We start from the raw sequence: 22738 nt of genomic DNA, 5'->3' as shown, positions 1-22738 counted from the left end.
AAACTATGAAAATCAAAAGGGAGATTTCTTGAAAGGGGAAAAGAAATGCCAAAAGCATAATTAAGCTAACTCAACAACCGTGCAATCTTGAAAACCAATCCTGAATCTGATCCTCTTATCCTTCACCCCTCTATCGCTGTAAATACAAAAGACTTCAAACAAGTGGGCTAATATTCAGTACTGGTTGGTGCGAGTCATGCAATGTTACCTCATGATTTTCCATGGTTAATCTACTAACATTAATTCAGAATACCAATTCATTTTTACACCACAAAACAATCAAGGTGAACACCAGTACCCTGGTTAATCAGTTTGGGTAGAGATTGAGGCTGGACATACTAATGGGAAACAAGCCAAGAGGCTTTTCCCAAACCAGTTAGGACCTTTAAATTAACCTAATTTCAGCTACATCTTCACCAATCAGAACCAAGGAAAGTGACATTTTTCCCAGAATCCCCAGCCGATATTCAGGAAAAAATGAGTGTCTTTGTTGGCTCAAAGATTATGTTTCCTCTGGGGGACCCAGGAATTTAGTTAAAAAAGCAAGCAACAATAAAAGCCTTTATGTCTCTAAGGCATTGCAATGGACCCTTAAAAAGCTGGGTAAATGTACCCTGAGCAAGGCTTTGCATCTGTCTGTACTGATAAATCTCTGGGCTGGATTAACTCTTCAACGCCACATTCTTTTAAAAAAGTCACAGATGTGATGACAGGGAGTCTTAACAAACGCTGCCCTACCTAATGCCTGATGCAATCAAAGGCAACCCTTTTCCTTTTTACCCTTTCTATCATGAAAAGCCAAATACAACTATCGATGATTTAAACCCTACAGTTAATTCTGAGGGTGTGAGAGGGATTAGGGAATAGTAGCTTTGCAGTCCTCCCTTGGGCAACTGTTAAGATCTTTGGTCGCTGGAGTAATAGTTTTATTCCCAAAACTATTTCACATGTTAAAAAATGACCAAGTTACAAAAAAGGGACCATTCATATAAAAAGATGTAATGTAGAAGTGGCTAGGATTTTTAGTGCAGTAGGAACAAGTACAATCAAAAATAATCATAACCATTCAGTAGAACGATAATCACGGTCCGTGAAATCAGCCTTTTACAATATAAAAAAAAATATATATTCTGGTTCTGCATATCATTTTATAAAAATAAAATAAAGTATAAGCAGTTGCAAGACGCTCCTTGTTAATTAGTCCAAATATAAATACACACTGTCTTAAATGATTGATAAAGATTTTTATTTCAAAATACATAATAATAATATTAATATTGTTCTAAGTACTTCTTTATAAACAATTTATGGATGGGTCATTACACAACCTTAAGGTCTAGTAATTATATTGTGCAGACTGGATGTCCAAAATGTTAGTGTGTGTGGTTCTTTAGCTACTTTTGGCTTTGTTTGTGCTTGTCACAAAGACAGCCGGAGTGGGTGACGTCAGACCAGAAGCTGTAATTAAAAACGACAGAGAGGGGTGGAGTTTGGTGGAGCTGAGCGAATGGTCTCGCTCAGCATTTAATGAATGAATAGACAGACAGAAACTAAACGGTTGTAACAATACAAAAAACAGGACATGGTACATTCGCTAAAATAAATAGACAAACAAAACGGACTATACAGACAAAACACAGTGAGCAGATAGTTTAACGATTATGATTATTATTACAATTATTACTATTACCTCCGTCTCCAATCCTGTTCTCCACTCACCAAACACACAACCCCGAGTGGTTGAAAACATGCTGCTTTTATGCAGCTGTACCGTGACTTGATTGCTAATCAATCATTTAATTGGAGTCGTGGTACAACTGCACGTGAATTAATAAAGTGCAATTCCCCGTGCTCACATATTACATTTTACTTGCACGTGAAGTGCTGTGCAATCCTCATGCCTAAATACAAATATACATTTTAAACACTTGTGTTACACAGACCCGTTTATATCCCGTGTACCAATGACTATACACCAACATTTAACACACCACACGCAACATATAACAGAAAATACACACAGGGGCGGGCACTTAGTCACAGTGCTGCTTTACAGATTCCTAGAATATGTGGTATTGATGCCTGCAATGGTGTTAGTTCAGCCTCTTATTATAATCTGCAGCTAGCATACCAATATTAACCCTATTACCTCTGTTAATGGAATACAACACACTGTTAAATCAGGCCCACATTAATATAATGGATGTTCACTTTCTGCTCATTTTCTGAAGGGTACATATGGTAGAAATAGAGCCAAGTGCAAATTGTAATGACATTAATGCATTATCAAAGCAGAGCAGAAGGCTAATGCATGAACTCCCATGCTGTGAACCCAGAAGCCATGAAATAGATTTGAGCCTCCTTCTTCAAAATTCAAGCCTATCCGATTCCTCTGCATTTTCACAAAGAAAATCTAAGATGATATTTTGATTTAAAAAACAAAAAAACAAAACAAAAACAAAACTTAAATCTATCAATTCACTTCACTCTCATCCTCACAAAATATTGGAAAAAAGAGGCAAATCATTTGCATTGCGTAACCACAGATGCTAAGCCATAGGCAAGATTTGCGACATACAGCAATTGCTGAGACTTAAAATTTCATTTTAGAAGATTAGAGGTTTGGTTTCCCAATTTTTAAATGCATTTTTGTAACAGTGTTCCATCACTGGCTTCTCGAATATATACATATATTTTCCGGAGAGAGCCAGACTGTCTGCAGGTGACACACTTCCAGCTGTGTGGTGTTTAGAGGGAATCGCAGCCAGGGATTGGTCGGCTGGTGGGTGTGTCCTGGTAAAGCACCTGGTTTAAAAAGGAGCCCCTGACACACCTCCCTGCTGTGAGCCGAGACCAAACAAGTCTGTACTAGAGTGTCAAAGAGGCTTTGCGGTAAGCAAACACAGAAAAAAATAAAAGGGTTATTTTTAACCATCAACCACTGAGTGTACAACTGGGACTGGGGCTTTGCTGTTTAACTTGCTGAAAAAGATCAAGGTATAGTTTAGGGATTTTTAAAGTCGCACTTGAAAAGTATTTAGTTAGGAAGGGTATGTTAGCGGGACCTCCTTTGTAGTTGAAGCAGCGCACAGCCGTGCTCACCACAAAACTTTGTTTTTTCAGCGTTTTTTTTTTTTGCATTTTTGCTGTTTTTGTACACTCTTGTTGGTAGTGGCTCATGGCTTTCTGGTGAGCTGAAAATGTATATATATTTTTTATATATATATATATATATATATATATATATATATATATATATATATATATATATATATATATATATATATATATAAAAAATAATGATTTCCATTACATGGAGTAGATGTTGAACTTCATGCCAATTTGAACTCTGCTCTCGCCAAGATAAGCACCAACTAAGATGCAGCTTTACAGTAAACTAATGTGATCCATCTGCATCTCCATCCATTTGAAGATGTAGATATCCTTCTGCCTGGTGTTGATGGCTGAAGTGTAATGCTGGCTCCAGGGATCAGCTCATTTTGCCTCCCTGGCGCATCAGCACATACAGCGGCTGTGATGCTGGCTCTGGGGATCAACCACAGTGCGGTCTCCCCAGCGCATCAGCATGACAACCGTCTGGACTAAGCTAAGTAGGCTACATCTCTGGAGTCTTCAAGTGGGCACCTTCCATCCTCTGTGTTTCGTCGACTAGCCCACGACACCACAAGAGTGCTCGACAGTGAATCTGGCATTCACCCCCCTCCGTCCCCCACTCAACTCAGCCCAGCTTACTTACCCGTACATCAGCGTTGCTTTCTTTCTATTGTGCTTGAGATCTCCAGCGACAATCTTTCCATCTCAACCACAGCCAGTACATATGTATCAAATGCACCTAAGAACCGTTTCAAAGACAGCTTTCTTGTGTCTCTTCTGTCTGCCAGCGGATCACCCGAATCTATTTTATCACACTTCATAAATGCACTTAATCCCACGATCAGGTAAATATAGTAGGATACGTGGAATTACAAATTACACTACTGCAAATCTGGTACAACCTCAATATAATTCATCCAATCACTGCACATAACAATGCTAAGGCCTTTACTTTATGAAATCGTGGGACAACAGCCGTAAGAGGCACTGCATACTGGATTAGTTCATTCACATATAAGAACAACTGCTGAAGATAACTGTTTTGCCATAAAAGGTCAGGGAACAGTTAAAAAATAAGGAGGCAGACCACTGAATAAACTGCAATCTCAGGGATACCTTTGTCTTCCTGAAATTACAAGGAGTGCAACAGTAAGATATTAGTTTAGAAAATCAATATCTTACTCGGATTAGATTTTTGCTGTAACATCCCAAAGGTTTGCCAAAATGAGCGCTGCCAGGATCTGCAATGGATTCACATCATTGTTCCCTTCTATTTGGGGATTCCAAGGTGGTAATGTTCAGTTTAGGACCTGCCAGCCTAATTTTCCTCACTTGCCACTTTAAATAGTCTGAAATAATGGCTCCCTTAATATTTGCCCTGTCACAGGCGGCTAGGTTCCCAGCGCACAGCATCAGATTGAACCAAGGGAAATGAATCACAAGTACTTATCTGGGGTTCATAAAATGTTGGCTTTGATGTCTGTAGAAAAATAACAAAAGCTGATAGTAATCACTGGCTACCCAGCATGGGGCAATTACTGTCACATACACTGCTCCAGATAAGGGTTTGGGTCACTGAGTAACTTACTCTCCAATTTACGCACTATGCGAGTAAAATTTATTTGGGGCGAGTAAAACGCAATATTACCTTGACCTTACTTTCAATTAATACTGTACATACTTTAATACAAACTTATGGGGTATACATTAACTACAGCATTGCATTTTAACTGTAATGTTACACTGAACTACTGTACAAAAACTTGGTCTTATTTTTATGTGCTTTATTGACCACAATCAATATTGCTGTGAAGCAAATAAACAAACACACACACACACACACACATATATATATATATATATATATATATATATATATATATATATATATATATATATATATATATATATATATATATATGCAATGCTGCAGATGTAATATACTTTGAATTTTTCAGGTTTTATTCTTTGTTCAGTTCAGGGTGGGGTTTATTGTTTTTTATTATTATTTGGCAAAACCGATTATTTCAGTTATCAAAAATAAACACCACTCAAACACATACAATTCTTGTTTCTATAATACATGGAATGTACGTTTTACTAATACAGATACAAATGTTAACTTACTGTGTTGAAGTGAGGATGATCACATTAGGATTCCAGCAATGCAGAATGCATGCATTTTGAATCTGAGAATTGTGATAAGTAACAGATTTAATTGTACACCCATTACCGCACGCGTATCTATCACACTGCAGAAACAGTTCATGTTTTTCATGACTATAGCATACTGTAGTAATTAATCTAAGCATGTAATAAATTATTTACATTTTTTCAGCATACAAGAAGTTATTTACAGTCATCACAGTACTCCGATTAAGGTTTGAGATTTATGTAGCTGTAATAATAATGTTAATCATTATTGTTACTATTATGAGGCAGTTGTTGTACACAAGAAAAACGTTAATATGCATTACTAGAAGCATAACTATACAGCAGTTTTTTTATTTACAATAATGTTTTCAGGTTCATCACTGAACACAACTGTGTTGCTGGTTTGTTTGAGCGAGTTTGTGGTCGCTAAGCCTGTTGCTAAGCAAATGGCGTAATGACACAAATCACGTGCATTGTGACCAGTTGACGATTGGTCAGTTGCAGTGTCTTTGCACGCTTTCTGAAAGACCTTTTCTTTATGTAGAAAGAGCATAGTGGATGACTGACATTTAAATTTATATTGCCACACCTATGCTTATCGATGCAATGTTTATTTACGGGTGTTTTCACGGTTGTTACTAGTTAAACCTGAAAAACGTCAAGCCATAAATATACTTCACACTAGGCCTGCATGCAAATACTGTATATTTGCAATGTGCCTATAATATCCAGATACTCTCCAAACACAGAATATTGTATTTATTATATAGATTTACCTTCAAAATATTGGTGAACAGATATATAAACTGGTAGTTTAGGTTGCAGGGGACTAAGGAAGTGATGAGAAATCCTAAGGATCAAGAATCCAGCAGCTCACATTTTTTTCATGAAAACCTATTGGTTAAGTGTTTCTGGCAATTCCTAGACAGGTTACAATTTGCTGTCTTGGCACTGTCTCTCCAACAAATATACGGCTTATTATGTAATATTTTTTTATTTATTTTGTGACTGATTACTGTAATTAAATTCTCAGGTCTGTGGAACTATCTCAGCTGTTTTAAATGCAATATAATTCATTATCTGATGTTCTGGCTTTTACCACAAGTTGAATGTTATGTTTTTTTATGTGCATAATCATCAAGCTTGCTGCAGCTACAAAGTTAAAAAAAAAAAAAAAAAAAATCGCTTTCTCAAGTTTAATTTAAAAAACAAAAAAACAAATAGTTCAACAACGAAGGTAAGGCAGACACCTTCACTTACATCCTACCACGTAGTGTAGTCAAGACATACATTTTCTATCATCAAGGCATGCCATACTTTTTACCCCTCCTAGCCTTGCTTTGGGGAATGGAATGTGGCACATGTATAATATTTGAAAAGGGCGTATTGTGGCTGATATATTGGGTGTCATATTGTACTTATTCTCATTTTGGTCAAGGCTAGTACAACGGTTTGCTGTTCATCAAAATGAACCAAACTGAAGCCCCACTATAAAGAAATACATCATTAGCTTCTCTATGCCAGCACATGCAATAAGATTCATGGTTTTGTTGGAAATCTGACTCCACATCATCTGTTTCCAGCCTACTTTTGTGCCAGTGAGAATTGCCATATGCTCTTCAAAAACTGGGGGCATGGTGAAAACCATTCTCTATTGTTATTCCAACACACACAGCAAAGACCCAGTTAGGATTGGCAATTATTTTACACAACAGAAGCTGTCACAACTACAACTTAAGGGTTTAAAGGAATGTCATTACGAGAGGCTGAATAGCAGGGCTGCAAGTTATCAATAAAGGGCCAAGAGGTTAAGACACAGATACTGCTTTATTGTTTAACCCTACCCTCTGCGAGAATCCTCGAATCTCCGATCACAATACGTCCTTCTGGTTAGGAGAGAAATACCATTATCCAGAGCATTTGTGATTCCAGTGACCTGGTCTGAGCTTGCTCCTCAGTACTTAACCCACTAAAGGACACTATAGAGACTCTGTATATTGGGATGCTGTGGCATTGTGTTGCAGTCTCCCATAGGTTTACAGTGCCAAAAGGCTTTCAATGCAGCGATATGGCCTCAAGGTCTGAAATTACCCAGGCAGCCACAAAACTCCTCCTCTATTCAAATTGGGCTGTTCTGCTTGCTCGACAGGAAATAAGTGAGGACACTGGCCTTGTTGCCTTCCACACTTTGTCTTCTCATTGCTAGAAGTTCTATGAAGCAAAGAAATAAGTTTGAGCAGACATTATAGAGCAAAACAACATTTCATTACACCAGTTAGAATTAGAATTCGGTATTTGGGCAACAGAAGGTCCTGTAAAAGCACCTCACTTGCACGAAGTGCAAGCATGGTCTGGAGACATGAATGTATCTGTGTTGTGTGGCTGTGTTTTGTGTATTATTATTTTGGGAGTGATAAACCTCAGTTTTTACGCTGGCGATACCCATTGTTGGGTAGAGCCAAAATTTATTATTTACGCGGTCAAGGAGAAAGTAAACAAGGAAAAATAAAAAGAACTTGAACCGTGAACTTTGTATGTTGTTGTCTGGAGCACCTGCATCACCTTTTCACTGCACACTGCAAACCACATGTTCACAGGTCCCCAGTTGTACAGGAACAGCACATGAGTGTGGTTCGAATCCAGGTCACGTCAAGTTGATCTTTTCTCGGGGAGCACTGTATTCAATAATTGACTTTTGTGGTAGATCAGGCTTGTTGAGGAAAGACGACTTGCACCAGTTTGCTTCTACTGCACATCAAATTTTTACTTTTCAGGTCAATCAAATACACAATATGACTGAACACAAATGTATGGCTAATCAAATAACAGAATACTCATTGGAATTCATTTAAATTGCCTACCTTCTTTGCATTTCAATCCTTGAGATACATTGTGTGTGATATGTACAGGGTAATTAGCACAGATTTAAAGCAGCCATTCCTCAACTGAACAGCAATTTAAAAACCATCGACCCTTAATTGGCTGTCAGCACAGGCCCGCAGCAGAGTTTAATCCAAATTGTCAAATAACTGGCTCATACTGTTCGATCGACGATATTCTATTTTTAATATTCTATCATTAAAATAACAAAACAAACTGGGTTTAAAAAAAAAAAAAAAACATAAAAAGACACACCACCCAAATAATTGAAGTTTTATCAATAGATTATTCAACTAACACAAGTATGTTTTGAGTGACTCCCTGCAGTGCCAACAATCTGAGGAGAGCTACAGTCAGTATACATGGGATATTCACAACAGCCAGCAAGATCTTGTATTGCCCGGAGCTTTGATGAAAATGATATTGCTACTTGTACTGAATTATTATTATTTTTTTTTTTTTTTAAATCAGCATATTAAATGCATTGATGTTCTCATAAAAGCGTTTGCAGTTATAAACCAAAGCAGTCTATTCATCACTAAAAGCAGCCAAGAACTCTGCAACACTCACATTTATTCATATATGTATTATTAAATATTTACAGCTTGGTAAGATTTTTTGATCAATGAAAATAATAAAACAAATCTAGTCATTCAAAACTAATGGTGTATGCATAATAACATGTTTTCCAAATTAAAATGATGCAGCCTATTTCTCATGCATGCATTTGAGCATGACATCTTCTCAAGATCTAGCCTAAGGGAAGCCTATGTCATCGCTACTACTAGAGCCTACTGGTGTCTGCTGCTTTGCATTAGCCAGCTTGTCATAAAGACATGTTAGCATTTGGGTCATTCCATATGTAATCATCATATGAGGGGTGACATTTAGTGGTCATGGTCTGGGGTTTCACTGGGTCGACGGAGTGGATCCACAGAGAAAACAAAGCATGGCAAGCTCATTTTGAGGCTCTTTCCAAATAGAAGTTATTGATGTGTCAATAAAAAAAAATTTTTAAAAAAGATAACACTGGTGATAGAACACATATTGCACCCAAATGTTGGATGCAACCAGTCAACTTTGAGAAGATAGAGTTTGTTGTTCATTTTGAAAAAAAAAAGTGTAATCTGCTTTATCTGAACAGTAAATAGATAATGGCACATACAGTAGGACTAATGAATATTAAACCTCAGATAGGGGAGCAATGAAGCTGCAGTATTACTCTGAGGATTTCTCAGACTGCTTTTGTCTTGTCAAACACTTTAGATAACAGCTAGGGAGTAACCCAAGTGATGACATTTGAAAATCTACAATCATCAAGCAATTATGGTTTCTTAAGGAGTTCTACCCCATGGAGATCACTCTTAATTATAATACCAGGGATCGCATTTGATGCAGCATGTTCTTAAGCAGGACTTGGTCAACCTTGTCGTGAAATGTATGTAGTAGAGCTAGGTTCTGGAAATTGTAGGAACATATTGCGTTTGCTTAAAAAAGCTGCCAGGTGGTGTTTCTTATATGACAACAGGGTGTCATTTTGGAACTAGACTAGCTCAGTGTAAACTGAAACAACACCATCTTGTCAGGACTGTTTAAAAACAGCACTTTAACATTGTGATCTAAATATCAAACCAGATAGCAGAAGAGCTCTTACTGCTGACAGATAAGATGGACTGTGGATAAAGCCACAGTTGCTGTTCTGTTTTTTGACAGACAGGAACCACAAAAAAAAAAAAAAACCCTGTTCGAAATGTGTATTGTCATTTAAAATGGGCTTCAAAATGTTAAAGCCCTGTAACAAGAGGCTTTGAGGCCAAACCGATGGGATAAGGGCTGCTCTACTGCGAAGAAAGTCCGGGAGGTTTACGATTGTCATTACTTTAAGTTTTACAGTAAGTGAACGCACACTGAATGCAACATTCAGCAGAGTGTCCGTTTCTTACAATCCTTGTATCTTATGCATGATGCTTGGCAGGGTATCAGCATGCCCACTAAATGTAAAAATATGCCTTCTTTAAATACATATAGCAAAACATGGAAATCATGGAGTGTTTATTTTTTATTGTTTAGTCAGACATTGACAGGATGTCCCACATTTCAGAGATTGTAATCATAGGCAGGGTATTAGTACAATACAATAGTGCACAACCAAACGTTTGGTATTATAACAGCAAGCAGTCGGTTTTGTATTGTTGAATTGCTTAATAATTGATTGAAGCTTCCCGTTTATACAAAAATTACATAGTTTTCAGGATTTTTCATAGGACCCAGAATTTCTCAGGTTTCATTTCTGTTTTGTTGATCCAAACATTAAGCATTAGAGATGAATGATGCAAGGTGCATCTTCTTAGAGTCAGAGACATGGTGGCATTTTGCCACAAACACTGCTCTTTTTATTTGGCAGGGAATGTGTTCTGCATTCAAATGAAGAAGTTTAACACGATCGTGAATTAGTAGTCCCTGCACTGCTGAATTTACTACAAAATGAATTTTTCTAACACATTGTGAACAGTGTTTTATGTCTTATCTGTAAGTATACAGTACAGTACAGAAGAATGAATCTATCAACCAAAGTGTTTATTTGTTAAACATGCCAATTTATTAGCATAATTGCTTAATAGCAAAACTAGAGTAGATTTTGGTACAAACTTAGAGGATGGTGTGAACTTCACTATCCAACATTGATTTTGGTCCTCCATCTTCAGGCTAACAGGCCAATGTCAAATGTTAAATATAAAAAAAAATACACAAAGAGCTTTATAGCAATAGTTTACTTTTTACTGTACCATTAAAAATAAGTTATCTGTACTTTTATGTCATTGGTCTGATCTGGGAGCCATTTTGGGTCAAATATTTGGTGACCTCTCGCATAAAAACCGTTTGACCTAGAGACTTCAAACTTGGGGAAATCGTATATCTCTACCAAACAAAATTGGAAGAAGTCAGGTCAGAAACCTTCTTGAAGTGATTGATTTGACATGAACTGATCCTCAAAATAAGAGGATGCAAGGAAATACACATTTAAGGATAGGAGTTTGTCACTGGAGGGTTATAGTAGTACAAGTGTTGTTATTCTGTCAAACGACTACATTTTTAATGTTAATATTCTGCCTATTAGCATGTGGCCTTGATTCATATTTGAATTCCAATAAAACAAAGCTACATATTAAAAGCCAGAAAGCAAAAATCACAAAGGATTTAAAGTTACACAACACAATTCTGAAGGGTAAATTAATAAATGCAGTTTGCATAAATGATCTAGCAAGCTACATATTCAAGAGGCTTTGTGCATCAATATGTAAATGCTCTGGGCCATATTCATAAATCATGTTTAGCTCTTAAATCAGTTGCTTATTTTGTCACTTATTCATGAAGCATATTTTTATCTGCATGTACTCATGTCTGTTCGAAATTTTACATGTGGCTAACCAAAACACAACAGAGTTAAACAAGGGTAGGGCTTGTTACAGTCTTGTTTTAAGCTCTTTATACATAGCTAAGACAAATAGTCATTTTTTTATATATATATATATATATATATATATATATATATATATATATATATATATATATATATATATATATATATATATATATATTACTTTTCTACTAATGTAAATAAATAAAAATCTACTAGTATAAAAAATTACATTATTTTGATTTAATAGTATATTAACAATCAGTGAGTGGCAATATGTGCAAACACCTCAATCTCAAGACACTTGGAAGTCCCTGGATATGGAAAAACTTTTATTGATGCAAAAATGCATTTACAATTTTTTTTGATTAATTACTAGATTTTGTAAATGTTGAGTTTCCGTGTACAATATAGCACTTATTTTTGTAGTTTATATTTGAGTTTGTAAAGTTTTTAAGCCATTTTTTAAAATGTATTTATTTATTTGGCATTTTGCTTCTGACGAATGAAGGGACTAAAAGGTCCTAAAAATTGCCCGAAATGTAAAATGTGCTGGTTGGAACTGTACAGCTTTCTACATTTCCAATCAACATTACTTTTACATTTCACTCTTGCATTTCTACAGTGAGTGGGCACTTTTGGCATATACGCAAGTGTGCCATTGTAACCTATTACACTTGACTGCAAGCCTAACCACTTGCATCTGCAAGGACATAGATAAAGAGTGTGCATCTTACATTTAGACACGTTCAGCTGAAAGAGTTTCAAAGTTGGTTTTCGAAAAACTCTTTTGTGGAATATCCTTTAACCAGAAGCACTTAGCTCCAATTTGCTCTTAGCCACGTCTGTAGTTAAACATCTGGAAACACCCTTTGTCAATACGGCCTGCTATGTTTAAAATAAAATGCCTCATTTTCTTTTCTTTTGGTATTTCCTTGTCAGTGATTTTGAATACAGTATAATTATTCCACACACTTTTTTTCTTTTTTAAAACACAATAAACAATTACTGTGGGAAGAGGAAGCATTTGTGTTTACAACATAGAACATACCATATACAGTACTTTACTTCCACACATACTGGGCAAGTGCCACAATGTCACGGGACAATCGAAGTAGGGCACCAACATATTTCAAATCTCCAAATATCCATTATTCCAATTGTGAAAAACAGACCCCATCCCTAACTTTGCCACAATAAAAAGTCCAATTTGTTCAAATACAGTATCCTGTGAAAACACCCTGTGGACTATTATTAAAACCTGCAAAATAAAGTCATAAAAAAACAAGCACAGACACATATTGGATATCTCAAAACCCCTGTCAGCCTATATTAGTATTAAAATCCCTAATGAAACACACACATTGCTACCAGCTGTTAGCAACAGGCTCCCTTCTTATTCCCTCACAGATCCATCATATTCAAACTGAACCCAGCACAGCATGTTTCAATTCTGTCATCTCCAAGGCTATACCAGTGTGACAACCATTGGTTGAAAATATTCAATGGATTTAACTTGAATACATCATAGCAAATAAAAGAACTGGCTTGGCCTTCCAGGGGGTTCGTAAAACACCAAATGAGCTTATTAACCTTTAAAAGCCCAAGTGCTTTCAAAGATTAAACTGTTTCACCTCACAATCTAAAAGATCTAGTTTGTTGGGTAGTGCAGAAAGGATCCTTTCTTGAAACAACTTCCCAGTATTTAAATTTAAAAAAAGCACTCTAACAGAACTGACAGAAGGCACAGATGTCGCTGTCCATCCATCAACAGTCCAAAGTACCTTTGACCACTGTTCCATAGTCCAATGTCTGTGTTCTTATGCATATTTTAGCTTTGTTCCCCTTTCTTAAGAGGTATTCTTACTGCAACACATCCATTAAGTCCTGATTTCAAGAGTGACCTTCGTACCGTTGATTTAATGCACAACGACATCTGTGCCTTCTGCCAGTTCTGTTGTCAATTGTCTTCTTTCTATTCCTTAAAGACATTATCTTCAAGTATTGCTCATCCTTGTTAGACAGCTTTTTCGGTCTTCATGTCCTGGGTTTGTCAATCAGAGATGATGTTTCTCTATACTTGTTGATTATGGATATCATGCCTTGAAAATCGAGTGATGCAAGCTATTTCGCTCAATGTTTTTCCTTGTTTATGCAAGTCAAGGTTGTTATAATAGTAGAAAACACTAGGGAGACGTTGAGTAAATTGTTGATGCTCACAATGCATCAGAGTAGAAAAATGCAACACGTCCAAGACTTTTGCACAGCAGTGTATATGTGTTGTGTTTTTTTTTTTTTTTTTTTTTTCCTCCCATTTGCAATATAATACTTACTTGCATGGCCATTACCTAGATTAGATGTCGAAAATCCTTCAGAAAACTTCTACTAGCAGGCAGCTGTGTGGGGAATCTATCCAACAGTATAACGGAGGCAAAAATAACCTGCATCCAGGAACTGTTTAGGCTTGTTGTTGACAGAGAAGTTGATGTTCACGTCTATGGGTCCCTTGTGCAAAAAAAACACACATCATGAAGTCTGATCAAAATCCTGTAGGAAGTGCTCCCTATAAACAGAGGATACGACACAAACAAGCTGTACTGCTTGTGAGGATAGTTCCCAGCGAGGTTAGTCATTACAGCACAAGTCAAAGAATAGCAAGAAGCCCTTTTGTTAAAGGCCAATGGATGCCAAATTGGAACATTTGTGAGAGAGCATGGGTTTCAAATGTTTTTTAACTGCTTCCTATCACTTGCATCAATGCCAGCATGTTTAATACAGACATGAAAAAGGCTATGGCTTTGTGCAGTGTTAGTGCTCAGGGTTTCAAAGCATCTAAAAGACATATCGAACACAATGTCCACCCGTCAATCAGTAACACTTCATTTCGAGGTATGAATACCCTGTTGTGGTTGGGAATGTAACGTTTTTAAATAGCATTACTCAGGGCACAGAAATTTTGCCTGGAAAGAATGTACACAATGAGAGTGGTTTAAATATTAAATGAATGTCTTGGCTACATTGTACACATTATTTTATTCCTTCCAGATATTTTGGGATTGAGAAATAAAAAAATTTAAAAAACAGACTATATCTTTTTGACGCAAGTCCTATGGAGTGTGCATTTAAATGGTTAATTCTTTATTTCTACACAATTCATCCATTTTGTAATTACAGGGAAATTTACATGGTGATTTGCATTTTACATTTGTGCAGATAATTGCTGGCTATATTTCATTTAGGAAACTAGCTAATTGTCAAGCCCACTGGGTTAGTCATTAGTATGTCTGACACATCTTAAGGTAACTGAGCATACCTTTTCAAGGACAAACTTTTTTTGAAGAAAAATTATGTATTGTTTCAGATCACAATGTTTTACATAGAACTGGCAAAGCCTAAATTATATCTCAAGCCAAAAGGAAATCTCAAGCCATGTTTTCCTTTCCCCTCCATATAGGAAACCACGTATTTGTTCACAATACAACTGTCTTGTTATTACACATGATTCCTATCCGCTCACAGTAAGCTTCAAAATGTGATTAGCCCTAAAGGCATTTACAAGGTTTAATAATTACTGCTCGATTCATAGAAGGCAGCTCCTTGCTGATCAAATGATGGATTACCATATACAGCAATAATCTGCAGGCAAAACATTACTGTATGATGTAGGCCAACAGTGTCATCTCCAGTCATATTAAAATAAATTACAGTCCCATTTATCACAGACTTAAAACGCCAAGATGAATTAAATAACAGTAACAATAATAATTTAGGCCAAAATACAAGGGTTGGATAAAAAAAAAAACACAAACAACTGCCACAACAGGTCACCGTGGGCAACCCGACTGTCACAGATTCACTGAGTCTGCAAGACAATTATATTTTAGTGACCATTCCTCAATGACTACTGCCTCCAATTCCTTCAAGGGTGTTGGAGAGTAGAAAAAATCTTCTTCAAGACGTTCGGCTTTGAACAATTCTTCAACTAGAAAATCCTCTTATATTATGCAGACAGTGCAGCATATGGAGTTGATAGATTTTAAAACAATATGGAAATAGCAAACATTTTTTTGGCCAGGAGATATTTTTATTCCCCAAAGTTCTACAGTGTTAAATATTTGACTCCCACCCACACCAGAGTTAAAGAAGCATTTGGACTTGTATGGTTTTTGATGAAAAAAAAAAAAAAAAAAATCAGATTTATTAAAAAGAAGAGATAATGCAAAACGATCAACTTATTTTTACAGGTTGCCATTTTTACACAAAGGTAAAACCTGGATAGATATTAAACAGTTAACGTTCAAAGTAAACTTTAGGAGTCAGAGATCTAAGGGTTACCGAGATACGTAAACATTTGCATTTGTAGGCTTTATAAAGCCTATAAAATACTCTTACTATATATGCCACCATTTATTAGCAGTCTGGATGTAAACTTGTAAGACCACTTTACAACACTGTGTGGATTTATAGTAAGTCATGTAGTCTAATACTGTACTGACCATCTTCCTCAACTAAATAGAAAACGCTTCAGGAGGTTCAGTCCAGGTTAACAAAACTCTGTGACTTAACTACTGTATCCGGGCAAAACCTGGATAAATATAGAACAATACATCTGCCCAGGGTATATCGTTACCACAGCCTCTGTGCACATTTAATCACTTTCTTCTTCTACCTAACCACACTGTAATTCGTGAAGTTGGTGGAATGCAATAGTGGGTTTGGTGGTTCTAAAGCCAGGTCCTGGGACCCACTGTGTCTACTGCTTTTCATTTCAACTGAGCTCTCAATTATTTAACTAGACTCTTAATTGAAATGAGAATTTGCTTAATTACACCCTTTTAATTGTTTTAAGCTCTTAAACAGTTGCAGAGTTCAAGTTACTTAGAAAATGTTATAGCTAACTTGAAACATGTAACTGTTTAACAGCTGAAACCAATGAAATTATCAGTTCAGTTAAGGGTCTGGTTAAGTACAGTACACCCTTGTTATAATGAACCTGTTAGGGTCCTAGCCTTTTGTTCGTTATAAAGGACAATCAAAATGAAGGATACTGTTGGAGTAAGTTAATGAGTAGAATTACATGTACCTGTTTATCTCGTGTATGCAGTACTCTGACTTTGCTTTATCCTATTCAATAAAGAATTAAAATGCAGTACAAAAGCAAAAATCCCAAACTGAAGCTAAACGGTCTTTCAAAATCAATGACACGAATCGTTTCACAGTGCAACAAATCTTAGAATTGCAAACTGAGCTTTTATTCAAAATCAACCCCGCAATGAAAAGTTTGACATGAAAAGATTATCAGATCCTAAAGTTGTTTGTTTTTTCTTTAATCAATTTTCTTTTTTCAAACGATCAATACAGATTCCAGTTTAGTTGCATCATAAAATTATTTTCGTTTTGGAAGCACAGTTACACAGAACGTGTTTATATATATTTTTTTCTTTTTTTTTTTTTTATTTGGGGTCCAGGTGCCAGGTTCGTTATAGCTGAAGGCTCATTATAATGAAGGGTGATATATAGCCAGGGTGTACTGTAATTGAGAGCTTAGTTGGAATAAAAACCATCAGATGCAGTAGGTGCCCAGAGCCAAGTTGAAAACCACTGGTCCAGAAGGCAATAAAGGCAATAAATAAATAAAAATTTATTTTGAAAAATACAGATACATACAGTGTGGTACTTCAGGAAGAAGCAACGCAGTGCTCTCCTTACTCACATCATTCAGTACAAAAAGGGATAAATGGGTTCCAAGTTTATCATCAAATGCCTACAACAAACTTTGGGGATGTTAATCCCATATCTTACTATAAATTATCTTAATATAATCTGTTTACTTCCACGCTGTTGCAATCTAATGCAACTTAAATACATACTACGATTAAAACAAATACATACTATAATTAAAACACACACACACACACACACACACACCCACCCTTTAACCTACATAATATTTTAAAAGTTTCAGTATTCTCACCATGCTTTCTGGAAATCATGCACTGGGACACAGCTGCCATCTAAAACAGCATCTGGATCAAATCCTCATGGGGAATTTGCAAGCTGTCAATTGTTTGTAAATGTTTAATAAAGCCACACCAAAGAGGTACTGTAAGCTATGTGTAGCTTATGCATTTTCTGCCTCCATCAAACCCTTAGGTTGATTCTAAGCAAGTCCTGTCATTTGCTGATTAGTAAGATTTCTTCCTTTTGCAGAAGATAGTTGCTTTTTGTCTCCATTTTTTCCCCTCAATATGGATTATCAAATTGACCGTTTTGAAGCAGTTTATCCTGGTAAACAAATATTGCAAGCCCATTTAAGATCAAGTCTTATTTGCCATATAGCACATTCTAATCTAGTCTACAGAAGTAATGTTTATATATATAAAATAGATACAATAAAATATGTAAATGTTCATAAATGTGCGCTTTACCATTATAATCTTAAGTGATAAAGCAAGTTATTAGTTCAATAAATAAAGAAGGTGAATAGAGGCAGCTACTTATTAATTTTCTGAAAAGAAAAACACACACCAGTGGATATCTAGCTAATGTTTGTTACAATTAATTTATTAGTAACAGATTAATGACAAGACCTACATTGCAGAGATGGTGAATTTGAATACACGTGCAGCCTTGTGTTTTTTCTATATTTATCCAGTGTAGCATATTTTATAAAACTAGTAAGGAACATTTGGAACTCTTTAGGTTCCTGTAATAATTTGACCGAATTGTTTACATTCACTGGCCGTCGAGAGAGGCAGGAGTCAGTCACACACACACACACACAGAGCTTAGCTTTGAGAATAAGAGTAATGGAAGAGGGTGACGGGGCGGGAGATGGGTTTGCAAATAACGAAACAAAAGCAGTGCTGGGTGAGTACACGGAGAATTTATAACAGTGATGATTAATCAGTACGGAATTAATAGAGGATAATTGAGTGACGTAGCGAATGAGGGTTTGTCCATCTTCAAGAAACTAAGTTATAAACTTCATTTTTAATACAAACTTGGTTAGCCACTGTATAGACTACAAACTCAGGCATGCGTCTTAATAAAGTAATAGTAAAAGTGGGAATGGATGGGTGTCTGATTTCCAGCCATGAACATGCAACATATAATAAATGAAGCTATCAGCTTTTAACTTTTTTTTTTTTTTTTGCTTTGCTTTTGTTTAGTGGTTTTAAAATGTGACACATAGTAACTATTTAAAACATAGGTATACTGTGTGTTTACTGAATATGAGGAGGGGTTTTGTCAGGATGTGTTTTAATAACTCCTGTAGCTATTAGTCACGTCTATAAGCAGCTATTTTCTAATTCCTGCAAAAAGTTCCTCAACTTTCTGTTTCTTATTTATTTGAGTTAATTTCAGGTTGGCAAGTTGTGCTCAAACACTTCTGCTCGCATTCAAATAGACGCAATTGTAATGGCCAGCACAAACGCAAAACAAACAACATCCTGGCACACAAATCTTTCTCTTTACGATAATGAATCATAGCACGAGCTGTCAAGCCCAATGATGATCTATATAGTTGTTTTTTTTTTTTTTTTTTTTTTTTTTTCCTGACGTTTCTGTCAGTTCCCATGCCCACACAAGTAGGGTAACTGTCAGTTTAAAAGATGTGGATATTGTCATGGGGATGTGAAGTGCTTTGTTGCACAAGTCATTGACAACAAATTAAACCAACAATCAATCAATCAATCAATAAATAAATAAATAAATAAATGGCAATCCTTTACCTTTTCATAGATCCACAGAACAAACAATTTAAACATGTTAGTCACAATAAAAGGACACAAACTTTGGCCGGAACAAAACGGAATAGCTGCACTTACTTCTTTGTCTCGGTAGTATTCCTCCAAACTCGTCCCAGTATCACGAAGCATGCACCGGTAGCCTAATTATTAGTCCAAGTTTGCTGAAACACCTTCCCGAACGCTGTTCTCAACAAGATGAGTCAGAATCCCACCCAGAACCATATACCTCCTCTGTCACAAACATGTAGATTCTCTAAACAAACTATATTGATCCCGCTCTTTGTTTTTTGTTGCAATTTGCAGTACTTGGACTGGTGAACTGTCCGTACCCTAGCTCGCAAACAGCGCTCCCGGGATCCCACGGTGACCTGACTCCCAGAGCACGACACGCCCCCTGAGGGCACGTGACTAAGCCAGCGGAATGGCTCATCTCCCTCGCAGCTGTGATCAATTAGACCGCAGCTTCACTTGAGCTGGTTTACGGGATACGAGACATCCTCGCTTGCCTTTTTTATTTTTTCCTTCGTGGATTGCCTTTTCCCAGCTCGCTGACTGCTCCGCAGGAAGTGGCTTTATGTACATGCCACAGCTTACTAAATATCAGCGTAATGTTCTTTCAAAGTCACACGACTTTTTAAAAATTGGATTTTCGAACTGAGACAGGCAGTACTAATACTTTAAAAAGTCACCCGTTTGCAAATTGATGCATATGTAAACTATAGCAGCCTTCCATCATTTCAAAATCATTCTTAAAGATGTAAAGGCTGCCACAGAATAGACCAACAACTGGGGCATTTTTATTATTATATTATATATTATATTATTATTATTATTATTATTATATTATTATTCAGTGAATACTATTTGTCACTTTGTTGATAAACATAAATTGTTGAAAACAGAAAACTAGTTTTACTTTTATTGTATTGCCCTTTCACTGGCTGTTATATATATATACACACACACACACACACACACACACACACACACACACACACACACACACACACACACACACACACAACAAAAACATTGTCAATGTAAATAAACAAGTTAAAAAATGCAACAGTTGTTTAAAGTGGTGATATCAAACACAAAAGCCCAAGTTAGGAGAAGCAACTGGGGCAACCTTGTCAAACATCAAGCAAGTAGGCACAACTGGAACGGTGCTGAGGCCCGACATTCACATAATTGTTTGTTCTAACTTGGCTTCTTTTTTTCAAGGGCATTGTGACCATTCCCTTATCAGCTCAAAATGTTGAATTTACTTGATAGACAATATACCCTTTTAACAATGTATCAATTTGTTCCAGAGATTTTGTTTAATCTTTATCAGTTCAATTTGTACTGGTGTGTTTTAATGTATTCCATCCGAGCAACAACTAAAATAGTCTTGTGAAGGAAGGGGAGGTCCCTTCCATTCAGAAGTTTAATTAGAGAAAGAGATTGTTCATTCATTCATTCGAGATGCTGTATCAGTAGAATCATTTTGATTGTCAGCATGAAAGTTGGGATTCCACTTTCTAAATGAATATGGCTGGAAATGCACAAGCAATTATTATTATTATTATTATTATTATTATTATTATTATTATTATTATTATTATTATTATTATTATTATAACTGCTATTGCATTATTGATACTTTTTCAAGACTGCAATAAAGTACATTGTTGGCAAGCTGTCAAAAATCGGAAACATCATATGGATACATTTTTTCACAGCATATCATATCACATCTGGGACATTTAAGAAGGAATTTATAATAACTTTACAGAAAATGCAATACAGTACATGTTACGCATAAACCAAAACTATTAACAGAAAAAAAAAAAAAAACAGAATCATTTTGTTCATCCTGACATTATTTCCAGAAAGGGAAAGTGGGCGGGACTTAACGACTAAGTTGTCCAATTACAGGTGTATCCTGTCCTTGGTAAGAGATTTAGCTGATAACAAGAATTGTAAACTTGGTTGTTTTACTGCAAGGAGAATCTGCCCCTAACCAACACGTCATCAGCCAGCATATAAAGGAGCCGTGTGTTATTCGCCGATGTCAGTTCTTTCATTTCTGCCCCCCAGTTATGCGCTGGGAGGCCGAAATGGGAGTCGACCGCTTAGAGCCTGGAGGAAGGGCTGCCCTCAGCCACAGATTCCCTGAGGTTTCCCCCTACATCAAAATTTAACAATATGTGAGTAGGGGGGGTTTTCCTTACCTGCATGCTGAGTGGTTCGTATTTAGTTCTGCGGGGTATGTGGTCAGGTTGGAGAGGCCGGGCTCTTTCCCCCAAGGCAGTCATTCTCTGGGGGACAGGCCATGTCTCGGCTGCTCACTTTCATTCATATTTCAATACTTTGGAGGGTAGGTGGCAGCGCGCCACTGTGGGGTGCGTTAATGATTTATTATTATTTTCCCATTCATGGTTTGGCGGCCTCTTCTCTTGGGCGGAAGTGGCCCATAGCCACTTCTTATCTGAGGCAATGGGATGCATGTAACTGTTTTTCCAGCCGGCCTCGCACAGGTATCTGTCGAGCACCCACGGACGAGTCCTCTGGACAAATTTATCATTCATGGCCTGATGACTGTGTTGAGCGTCCAACACAGTCACCTGGCCCGAGTACCCATCACAGTTCATTAAATCATCTGCAATTCAATCAATAAATCATAAATTGCAGATTCTCCATGCTGAATAATTATCTATTTTATATTGGCAGTATAATACAAAACAAATAGAAAAACTCACATTTTATGTTGAAGTAAATTACTTTAACATGATATGTTTAAATTAAGTATTGCTAGTTTCAATTTTGCATTACTAAAATAGTGCTTCCTTATTTCAGAAGCAATAAGCATCCACTAGTCAGTTGCTGAACACTGTTGTAAATCACCTCTATGTGTTTATCTCATTGTAACGGAAGGTTACTTATTTGTTCCTGTGATGGGGTACACCCCGCCCCTGTTTTTATTATTTGTATTTGTATATATTTGTATTTATGACAACAAAAAAGCTGTGTTTTGTTGCCACAGCTTAAAAGAACCCGCTCCAGAGTGATCAGGGCATTTTTGAACCAGAGATGGGAGTAGTGTGTTGAGCTGGAGAATATAAGAGAAGCAACTACTACTGCTGTACCACACAGTATTTGTTTATTGGTTTATTTTGGCCACCGAGCCCTTTTGTTTGGTGTATTATTTCATTTATTATTAAAAGCTGAGCACAATCGCGTCTCCTTCCCCTTATCTACCTTTGCTGCCTTGCCTTTGTTTACTTTCTGGCCTGCCTGACGTCACACCACTTGTCATCTTACCACAGTTCCTCAAAACTGATCTGGTTTTGCTGGTAAATCTATATGTCATTGACCCAAAGAGGACACGCTTGCATCAGTACACAGACACTGAATTATAATGTCTCAGATTTCA

General features: G+C 36.6%; 1 protein-coding gene across 1 annotated transcript in view; it reads right to left on the bottom strand.

Moving 5' to 3' along the window:
* Positions 1 to 19860, bottom strand: part of LOC121318709 (probable E3 ubiquitin-protein ligase MID2) — a 136692-nt gene extending 116832 nt beyond the window's left edge. The window contains exon 1 of the mRNA XM_041255671.1: positions 19399 to 19860. The gene's annotated coding sequence lies outside the window, so the exon portion shown is untranslated. The remainder of the gene's footprint in view (positions 1 to 19398) is intronic.
* Between the last annotated feature and the right edge of the window lie 2878 nt (positions 19861 to 22738).

Source organism: Polyodon spathula, chromosome 7 (genome assembly GCF_017654505.1).
Source record: "Polyodon spathula isolate WHYD16114869_AA chromosome 7, ASM1765450v1, whole genome shotgun sequence".
Classification (NCBI taxonomy): domain Eukaryota; kingdom Metazoa; phylum Chordata; class Actinopteri; order Acipenseriformes; family Polyodontidae; genus Polyodon; species Polyodon spathula.
Note: the sequence above shows the minus strand (reverse complement) of the source record. Positions and strands in the feature narration are given on the sequence as shown.